At 36.0% G+C, this 11,574-nt stretch overlaps 1 pseudogene; it reads left to right on the top strand.

The window, feature by feature from the left end:
- Positions 1-6,633: 6,633 nt before the first annotated feature.
- On the top strand, positions 6,634-7,584 carry LOC137758610 (peptidyl-prolyl cis-trans isomerase A-like; annotated as a pseudogene).
- The last annotated feature ends 3,990 nt before the right edge of the window (positions 7,585-11,574 follow it).

The following is an 11,574-nucleotide window of genomic DNA, read 5'->3' as shown; positions in this document are numbered from 1 at the left end:
GGCAGCACTTTTGCCATATAGCTGGACATCAGCAAATTTTTTTTTGTTTGTTTATTTTTTTTAAATTTTATTTATTTATTTATTTATTTATTGGCTGCATTGGGTCTTCGTTGCTGCGTGCGGGCTTTCTCTAGTTGCATTGAGCGGGGGCTACTCTTTGTTGCGGTGTGCTGGCTTCTCATTGCAGTGGCTTCTCTTGTTGTGGAGCACAGGCTCTAGGCGTGCGGGCTTCAGTAGTTGTGGCACGTGGGCTCAGTAGTTGTGGCTCGCGGGCTCAGTAGTTGTGGCTCGCGGGCTCTAGAGCGCAGGCTCAGTAGTTGTGGCACGCGGGCTCACTAGTTGTGGCTCGCGGGCTCTAGAGCGCAGGCTCAGTAGTTGAGGCACACGGGCTTAGTTGCTCCGCGGCATGTGGGATCTTCCCGAACCAGGGCTCGAACCCGTGTCCCCTGCACTGGCAGGCAGACTCCCAACTACTGCGCCACCAGGGAAGTCCCCAGCAAATTTTGTAGAAACAGATTTTTAAGACTTGCTTTTACTTAGTAAATATATTTGAATGCATATGTAAAAGTTTCTTCCGAAGTTCTAAGGGCTCAAAAACAATAATGATAAACTTTTTATTGAAAAGTGTAAATATGCAATTAATATTTTGAAAAATACTCAACAATAATAATAATGACCATCATTTAACAATAATCTAAAAGATTCACAAAAGTATAATGTGTATTAGTAGTCCCAGGTTTTGTTGACTGCTAGAAACATCAACAGGTCAGAAGTTTTCACTTACAGAACACCTTATGGATTGAATCTACTGCAAGCCTCATGGAATCAAACCATATCTAGGTGTCCAGTATTAAAACTCTGATTTAGGGAAGGATACTGAGATGGTGGCATGGGAAGCAGTTTCCTCTTCCCTTCAGTTGTGAGAACTATAAAGTGAATACTGTGGGGTTGTCTACCAGCACATACATTAGAGCAAAATGGAGGTGGTTATTTGGGAAAATAATAAGGTAAGAGTTTGTACATCCTGAAATGGAAAAAGCAGTGTCAAGTGACATTTATACTGACTACACAGAAGTAGCCAATAATCAGGGAAGCTGCCGGGCACCATATTAGAAAGATGACATATGGAAATTATGTTTCTTGGTTTGATGGAATATGTACACATAGCACTTAAATTCATCATACTTTCCTTATGGTACATGCGGGGATGGGTAATAAAATTCTCTCTCTGTCTCTCTTCCTTTTCTTTCTGTGAGGATGAGGCATTTAAATTCTTTTATTCAATAAACAGTCATTGATCCAGTCCATGAAGATCTTGTTCTAGGTTCTGAGTTTCAGTGGTAAAAAAATAGTAAAAGTCCCTGCTGTTATGGACATTGCAATCTAGTATGGAGAAAGGTAATAAACACATAAAAATACATTCATGAAATACATTTAGATAGTGATAAGTGCTACCAGGAAATAAAACAGGGGGGTGTGATAATGTCGGGATATCCTCAATAAGTAGGCATCTCTATAGGACTGGTTACAACATAGCAGCAAACTTTCCCCAGGAAGTGAAGAGAGACAGAGACAGAGACAGAAGTAGAGAAGCCTCAGTGTCTTTCATAACAATCTCAATAGTACTGTTTCATCATCTCTGCCATATCCTATTGGTCACATAGACCAACGCCTTTACAGTTAAATGTATGAATGCCAGCAGGCAGAGATTGCTAGGGGACATCTTGGGAACTGGCTGCCACATACAGTAGAGATCAAGGAAAATGGAAAGTGCAAAAAGGATGTGGGAATCTTTTTTTTTTTTTTTTTTTTTGGCTGCGCATGGAATTTCTCTAGTTGCAGCGAGCGGGGGCTATTCTTTGTTGCCGTATGCGGGCTTCTCATTGAGGTGGGTTCTCTTGTTGCAGAGCACGGGCTCTAGGCGTGTGAGCTTCAGTAGTTGTGGTGCATGGGCTCAGTAGTTGTGGCTCATGGGCTCTAGAGCACAGGCTCAGTAGTTGTGGTGCACAGGCTTAGTTGTTCCGCGGCATGTGGGATCTTCCTGGACCAGGGATCGAAACTGTGTCCCCTGCGTTGGCAGGCAGAGTCTTAACCACTGTGCCACCAGGAAAGTCCAGGATGTGGGAATCTTTTGATAATTTATTTTTATTTATGAAATGTGGTTATGTCAGAAGCAAGACTAAATTAAGAGAGAATACATGTGTGATCAAGAAATGGAAACAATGTCTATAAACTGAAAACTTGACTGAAAAGGAATGGTGAAGCATATGGTAATTGGAAGGTAAAGAGAAAGAAAATATGAAAATCTGAAACTGCAGACAAAAAGTCATTGGAGAGCAAGAGATTAAAAAGGTTTGTGAGAATGAAAAATGAGGGAGCTAGGTGTGGAGAAAACACAGAGGTAAAACATTTAGGCATGGATGGAAAGGTGGGTACTACTCCCTGTGTGAATGCAGGGATTATTAAAGGATAGACACAAAGACTAAGATGTTTCAGTATGGAAAAACAGATTGATGCAAGAATTTATACACTGTGATCTTCAAGTGAAATAAGGGCTCTCAGAGTAAGAACCTTCTAAACCTAGGTTCCAGACTTAATAACCTAGGTTTAGAATAACCTTCTAAACCTAGGTTCCAGACTTTTTTTCCCCCAAGACTACCAACAGTCTCAACTTCATGTTTATCCTTAAACTCCGACTAGTCTAAGCATTGAATAAAACAAGTCATCCATTTTCACCTTTAATACTGAATATTTTAACGTTGCTTGACATTGCTGACATTGCTAGAGAAAAGTGCACAACCTTGAAACTGAAGCCATAAATCCATACTTTCCAGACATACCTGGGCTCTAAGCACAGTCATAAAGATCTTTGTAGTGCCATAGGTTCTTTGTAAAACCCGTTGACACCATTTTTAAGTCTACAGAAACACTGCCTCCCTCCTGTAAAGGCAATATTCATACCTCATATTTTAGAGATTACAAATAATGTCAGAAGAAAGAAAAACACACTTCCATCCCCTTTACTTCCTAATCATACCTATTCTACTTTTTCATTCTGTCATAGAGACTATACTATCTCTCATTTTTCAAAGCTTATATCTATTCTTTCCTTCTGCCTCCTACAAATCTTTTTCAGGAAATTTACACCCCTAACTACTTACATTATTCCATTATTCATTAATATTCATTCATTCATTCTCATCCCCCCTCTCTCTCTCCCTCTCCTCCCTCCATCCCTCTCTCTCTCCTTTCCCCCTGTTGCTCTCCTTCCTTCCTTTTCTCTTTGATCCTTGTTCTCTGTCTTCCCTCTGTCTTTGTCCCAGTTTTTGTGTATAAGCATTCTTTCATAATGAAAACAACCAATCAACCAAGAAAAAGCCTATCAAAATCCATTTCCTTACAAAGTGCATCCTTCCTTTACCACAACATCATCTTGAAATAATGTTTGTACTTATTTTCTCAACCTTCTCATATTACTCAGTGGCACACATTTCTTAAGACACTAGTGTCTGGCCATTACACAAACAATTTTACCCAGTCCCTTTTAAATTATATTCAATATCAACTTATGGTTTTTAGCTTTTTATAAAATTATACTTATTGATTTATATAAAATGTTTAGCATATCTTACCTCTCTACAGTTTTTGACAGTATTGTCCATACCCCGAGTTTTACAACATGTTCTCCCTTGGCTTCTGCAATTCATTTCTTCTGGTAGCGGCTGATTCTCCTACTACATTTCTGATAGTCCCTGCCTTTGCAGGTCATCCTCGTCTACCCACACATTAAGTGATGGGCTTCCTAGCCATTTTTAATTTGATTACTTTTTATTTTTACTTAAACTCTTACTCAACAAATCTTTAATGGCATATTATTAACTCTAATAATTTTATTTTTTATTTCAAAGCTGGGCACTCTTGAATCAGTATCTCTTTCTCTAAACTCTACTGAATTTCAGGGTGACATTATTGAAAGTTCACACAAATATGTCCATATAGAATTCCCATTTAGAATTACTTTAATTCAAACCTTTATTGAATTCATGATTTACCCTTCCAAGATATAATGTAATAAAAGTAAATTCTCTTGTCAACAAGCTCCATTATCACTTGTTCTCGTCTCCTTTTTTCTTATCATAGTCCAACTTCATTGACATTTTTATAGTTGTTTTCTCAAATCTATTAATGAACTTGCTCTCGAATATAGATTCCCCCCTGTACTACACTGCCACTGTTTAAATCATCACGGATTAGCCTTTACTTGAACTAATCCAAGAGAATTATCAGGTCTCTTTACCAATAATCTCTCTCCAAACTGGCTTACCATGTACTGTATGGCCAGATTTCTTCTTAAAAGAAAACAACAACAACAAAAAACTAGAGGTGTGTATACCAACCAGGTTTAACTTATATGATTTTCTGTGCCATAAAAGATAGCATAAATTCTTTAGCTTAATCGAGAGACCCTACATAATCTCTCTCCTAACTTACTCCCATGAATCACACACCCTTCCCTCTTTTATATCTTGTGATCGTCAAAAATGTTTCTGAGGTATAAAAAGCTCTTTAATGACTCCGTGTTTCTGGTCTGTCTTACTGAGTGCTCTTCTTGATTTCACTTTCAACTTGGAAAATGTTTGCATGTCCAAAATTCTTATTGAAATGTTTTTCCTTCTGTTATTTCCCAAAACATATTAAGTTTTTATATTCTTTACAACAGTTGCATCTTACTCTTCTTGTCTCCTGAGAAACCTGATTGAAAATCAAGATATGCTTCCTGAATGATTTAGACTGGGCATGTCAGCAGAGCTGGTGGGATAAATTTGGCAGGAAGTTTATATGAGGACTGGTATGAGGGCCTTGGACCTTGTGAAATGTAAATTTATTTGAAAAGAAAGAGTTCCACACATTTAGAGTACTACACCGTATCTTTTTCAAATCCCACGTTAACTTCAGACCATTGCTATGAGTTAAGGATCTGTGCTGCAGAAAACATAGATGGCCTGTCTGTTTGGAACATTCTTTAGTTACATCTGTCCTCCAGTTCCATATTTTGGAAGTATGTTCCTTATTGCCTCCAGTTTGTTTCCCAATTTCCTTTATCACATTATCCTTAGGCAAATTGTTTCTCTTGACAGGCTTTGCTTATCTAAATATTATTAATAATAAAGACAGCACAGCATGAAGTGCATCCATTGATAGGTTAGTAGACAAGAGAAATATAATGAATAAAAGTTAGGTAAATGGTAAAAATAAGACACATGGAACTTTTATATAATAAAACAGTCAGATAAATACTACTCCCTATCATAAAACAGAGAATATGACTCTTAAGAAAATAAAGGCAATGAAAAATATTTGATAACTGAGAAGAGAGAATATATTAGGAAGTAATAAATGTTTTCACTTTCGTGAAGGATACCTAAATTTTAAATAAAGATATAAAATAAGTGAAACAAATTAAAAGCAATAAGGACTAGAAAAGATACACCTTAAAACTGAGTTAAGGAAAGAAATGTCACTTTTGAAAAATTATGTTAATTTGCAGTAGATAACGAATGAATGAATGAAACCCAAGAGATGGTAATATATAAAGACGTTAGGCAAAGGTGATACAACTTAAGACATAAGTGAAGCTCCTGAAAATTATTAACACTACAAGAGAGTAGTTATAGTCATTAGATTTAAATTTGAATCTCCAGATCAAATGGCATACTGATGAAGGAGGAATTGATAGAGGGCTGTAAATATTTACTATATCCTTATATAGTATTGAAGTAGTAGAGTAAACTAATGTATTCTATGGAAATTTGGGGTGGGCAGGGAGGCCTCTGCTTTCAGTTATCACCAAGATAAAGTTTTATGGGTATTCAGGTGAAGACACATTACAAAAAATATAGGAAAAAATCTAGTTTGTCTCAGTACTCTGCACTAAAGCATTCAGCATAAGATGACTGAGGAGCAATGTCTTACAAATCTTAAGAGAAAATAAGCATAAAGCAAGATTTTTTTTTGGCCTCACCAAGTTCTCATTCAAATATAAAGAAGACAGAAAATCTCAAACACATGATGTGCTTGGACACGACAGCATCCAAGCACTCCTGACAAAAATTGAAATTTTTAAAATTCCGCCAACTGATGTAATATAAATTAAAATAAATCAGGGATGATAAAACTGTGGTATGAAAGGACTTTCAGTAAGCATTGAATTCATTTAAATATATAACAGAATGGAGTATGATATGTCCTATCAGTGGGAAACTTGTTAAATAAAATATGGCAAAATGAAATATTATGCAGCCTTTACAATGCAGCCTTTAAATTTTTTCTCACCAGTATGGAAAGATATGTAGGATGAATTGCTAAGCAAAATTTCCTCTTTCTATAACCTATGAGTGTGGGTGTTTGAAATTCCACCATATATAAATGATCTTTATAAGCATTTGTATGAAGTGACATAATCTACTCACTGAAACAGAAAGTGGATAAGGAACAAAACAGAACAGAACTTTATGATTTTCTGTGGAACTGACCAAAGATAGGTATTTGAGATCAACAGAAGGGTCATTCTCTACATGATCATTCAGAGAGGCAGGCTATTGCAGTCTTTACCTTCCTCGATGTATATTCTCCATGGTCAACGTAAGCATTGCTACCCTAACCTGGCAGAGGAAAAATAACAGAGAGGACACCAAATGGTTTTACGGTCTATGGCCTGAAAGTGACACACAACACTTCCACTACCATTTCTTGATAGTAATCAGTCTTGTGGCTACACATACCTGTAACAGAGGCTGGAATGTATGTGCAAGAAGTGGAGAACACAGCAGAACATGTCAGTTTCTCCCATAGCATTCAGGATAAGTAAATGAGGAAATAGCTTGAGGATTAAAATATTGAGATACTGAAGTCTGATCAAAATATGTTTATCAGCTTTCCTTTTTAAGGTTAGAGGGGAAGAGAATATTAAGGCCTAAAGATGCATGAGGAGTGCTGTTCTGGGAGATGTGACAGAACACATGAGAAGGAAAAGTTGAATAGAGAGTTCAATTAAAATTTTACCTATTCTGGGTTTTGCTGATGGTGTTGCTGCCACCGGGAGACATACCAGCCTTAGTCAACCTCACCGTAGTTTTTCTACATCGCCATCAACAATGAGTCCCTGGACAGTGTCTCCTTTGAGCTTTTTGAAGGCAAAGTTCCAAAGACAGCAGAAAGCTTTTGTGCTCTTAGCACTGGGAAGAAAGGTTATCAGGATTCCTGCTTTCACAGACTTATTCTGGGGTCTATGTGCCCGGGTGGAGACTTCCTAGGCCTTAATGACACTGGTGGCAAGTCCATCTATGGGGAAAAGTTTGATGATGAGAGCTTCACCTTGAAGCACACGGGTCCTGGTATCTTGTCCATGGCAAATTCTGGGCCCAACACAAACAGTTCCTGCTTTTTATTTGCATTGCCAAGACTGAGGGGTTGGTCTTTGTCAAGGTAAAACAGTGTATAAATGATTTAGAAGCCATGGAGCACTTTAGGTCCAGGAATGGCAAGACCAGCAAGATCACCAATGCCCACTGTGAACAACTGTAATAAATTTGACTTAGGTTTTATCTCAATCACCAGACCATTTCTTTTGTAGTTCAGGAGAATATCCCTCCACCTCCATCTGCTCTCATTATCCTATAACTCTTGTGCTCTTGCTATTGTTCCTTGAGTTCCATATTTTCTTTATCCCCCTCCAGGTCTAGCTAGATTGAAGAGTTAAGTTTATGAATATAAAATAAAAACTAAACAGCAATTTAAAAAATCTTACCTATTCTGCAGTTTTATCCAAATCTGATCAAAGAATAAAAATATCTTTCAAATACCTTAGACCATTTAATATACGCAGCCTTGTGAATGAGCTCAATCATTTGGCTATATGAGGAAGGGAGTTGCTTGATCCTTTGCATAGTACAAACAAAAATTCTGAAATAAAGACATTGAAATTTATCCAAATCTGTGTTGATATTCAAATGCTAAAACTCTTTTTATTTACACTTGATTTTCCTCTTGTGAATGGGTTTCTCAAGTACTGTGTTTAAATATCAGGTCTGATCCCTCACTAAACTGGAACTTATCCTGTAGGGAAATGATTCTTTCTCTTCAGCTCTCCTTATGGTAAGGTATTGTCATTGCAGTCAGTGTACTTGATGCTTAAAATCCTCATTTCCTTACTCCTTTCTTTGTCAATTATTTTATATATCCATGAAACTAAAATTGTTGAATAAGATAGTTTTGGGCCCTATATGTTTAAATATAAGAAACCTTTTCTGAAAAATATGGTTTAAAGTACACCACCAACTTGAGATTTAACAAAAACATTAATGCATTTTACATTTTATCATGTTTATTACTGTCTAGCACCTTATTTACAATAAAAAATAATGAGTTGTAGAGATATCTATTAAGGGATTTCCTGAGAAATGGCTTCATTTTCACTATGAGACTAAATGTAGGCAGCAGCACAGTATTGTTCAGGATAAATGACTGTTTGATAGGCTGATTATACCAGGAGGAATAACCTTCTCTGTAGTGCACAAAGATTCTCAGGCTCCGAAATCCAGCCAAGTACAAGTAGGAATATCCCTGAGAGACCTTTTCTGGCAATGGATGAGAGCTTTTTCCTTTAGGACGTTCAGAGGTCAGTGCTTACAATTTCACCAGTAACCAATGTCTATTTAAAGTGTCCCTTGTTAGTGAAATGATGGTGATATAGATTCTCCTCAAATTTAATTCCAAAAGATAGGAAGCGCTGTCAAGAACAAGTAAAAAAGAATAAGGCAAATGTACATGACAGTGTAAAACTGAGCACAAGTTCTTCTACTATATACTTATAAAGGCTTCACAAATAAAAATGTATATGGTAGTCAAGTAGAAATCAGGCCACAGAGCTTAAAACGAAAAATATCCTGTGTGCTGAGAATCATCTCCGCCCTTTCATTTCTAGCAGTGGTCATCCATGTGACGTAACTCTGAAGGATTATTTTTCAAGTCTCTCTCTTTGTTCTCTTAATCTCAGACTTCGGGATACTGATGGGTAGAACTGGTGATGAGTAAGAGAATGCATATAGTGCAAACTTAGGGACAATAAACTGTTATATAATAATAATGATATTGAAAAATTTTACTGTTCCCAAGATTCACATGGACATATAATCCCAGATCATTTTTAGAGTCACTGAGCTTACTTTTACACCTTGGGGATCTCTGGGATAAACAGGAATTTTTTTCTGAAACTTATTAGAAGATGTTTATGTGCATTTTGGGAGCTAAAGATCAGGGAGAGGGCTAGGTAAGGAGTTAAGTGAGTTTCGAGCTGTTTTTAAATCACTCTAGATATAGTAGTGAATTCAAATGTTATACTGCAGAAAATTTAGACAGTCTCTTTAGGAAATGTGAAAAGACTGTTTTAGTTGAGGACTCCATTTTTCTTACTGCTACACAAGTGACATATGCATTATTTATACATAAAATACAGAGTTACCTTTTAATTTTTAAGTGAATGATAACTGGAAAAACTTTAATGAACAAAAATATGTGTGCATGTGGCAGTCTCTACAATCATTAATAAAAGACATTTTGAATAGAATGTAGTTATCTGCTGTACTTGATAGAATAGCAATTTCTTAAGTGTCAGTCCTCAAATCCATATTTCCTTCAACTCTGGAATCATTACAAATGAGACATTTTACTTTGTCTTCCTCCTGCTTCCACACTGAGAACTGAATGAACATTTGCCAAGTAGCAGCAGAATATTATTTTTTTTAACACATATATCCTTATATTTGTCTATGATAGTTCATAATCTTTTACCCAGTTTATTGGTCACAGTTATAAACCCCGTCTTCAGTTGTACATTCTCTATCTCTCTCCTGTTCTCGTGTTTACTCTTTACTGGCATTACTCTATGCTTTCCAAATCCAAGTGAATCTATTTAAAATACTTGGGCCAGGCACATTTTCAAGCTGTTGATTCTCTCTGTACTCTTCATGTAGAACAAGCAACATAGACATATTGTCCATCTATACAAAACAGGGTTAAGTCAGAATGGTTCCTTTGTAAAAGACTTATTTATTCAATGAGAAGTGATCTAGGTTGGTCAGAAGAACCCAGAAATCACACCGAATGAATAATTCTTCAGAGAGTTCCGAACTCTTTTGTACCTCAGCATGTGTCTGAGGTCAGGGGCTCTATGATCTCCAGCTCAGGAAAGAAGTCCACCTCAGACTTCTCAGAATTATTGAGTGATGATGATCCTTTAAAATAATAAGCATGGGGAAGTTTTTAAATTTCTACCAATTTAATTAAGATATCTTTCCTTATTCTTAAAATATAAATCATATTTGCAAGAGGCACACTTTTTATTGGGAACTTAGACAGGAAATTTCATAAATCTTTTCAAGATTTTATTTTCAAAGTTGGGTCTTCTAAATGCATGCCATTTTCCCAAGCCTTATATAATTTTTGTAAAGTATTATCATAGGTTTTCTATTTTGTTCTTCACAAGTTTGGAATTTGGGAAGGCAAATGTCATTCTTTCTATTTTACAGATTAAAAAATGAGACACAACTTAAATAGTTTATCATTGGCCAGATCTAGAAAGTACTTATCCTGATTCTTATTCAGTGCTATTAACTATGTAGTTATTTTCATTTCATATTCTGGGATCTTATTTATTTGGGTTCACTCATGTATATTTTTCTTTTAGAAAACTTGTACAAAGATAAAATAATTTAAAAGATTACTTAGTCATTTTAAAATACCTATTTAAGTGCCTCCTGTGAGGAGCCATGGAGACACACAGGAATAAAACAGAATATGGATTAATTCTGGTTAGGATATATTTCAGTTAAACACAAGACAGAGAGACCCTTCAGGAAAGTTTTGCCATACTCTTACTCCACCTAGCAGAATATTCCCATCATTTGCAGTATGAAATATGCCTTGGTCAAGGCCCTGCCAGTAATAAGCAGCAGAAGAGTGTGTTGTGGATATTGGTTCAGTCTCAAACTAAACTCCTTTGCTTAGAGAGACTAATTTTATTTGTTCTTTTGTTTGTTTTGTGGACTCTTTGTACTATCTTTTTATCATTTAAAATCTTGAAGGTATAAAAATACGTGAACCCATTTTGTACATTTCAGCATTACTCAAGTTCTGAAGCTTTTAGTCATGTCATGTTGTCCATGAAATATGTGATAGATGTGCTCTTTCCTTGAGCATCATATTTGCTTCTGCAAACATTTCTCAAAGTATAAGGAATTTGTAATCTTCAACATAACTGACAGGACTGGCAGACACACTTTTCTCAATTGACTTGGTACATGTTTTGTTATACATAAATTATGAAAGCAGCATTTATTTCTTTACAATTTTAAATTCTCAGAGCAGCAAAACAGATTATAACATAGACTAGTTCAAAATTAAATGAAAATAATATTTAAAGTATTTGAGAATGAAACACTTTGCATTTTATTGTTGAAAGTACTTGAAGCAATAGAAATGATGAAGTTTGGTAGACATGCAAAGCTGATAGACACT

The sequence above is a fragment of the Eschrichtius robustus genome, chromosome 1 (assembly GCF_028021215.1).
Source record: "Eschrichtius robustus isolate mEscRob2 chromosome 1, mEscRob2.pri, whole genome shotgun sequence".
In the NCBI taxonomy this organism is placed as follows: Eukaryota; Metazoa; Chordata; class Mammalia; order Artiodactyla; family Eschrichtiidae; genus Eschrichtius; species Eschrichtius robustus.
This window is presented reverse-complemented; position numbering and strand designations above follow the sequence as displayed.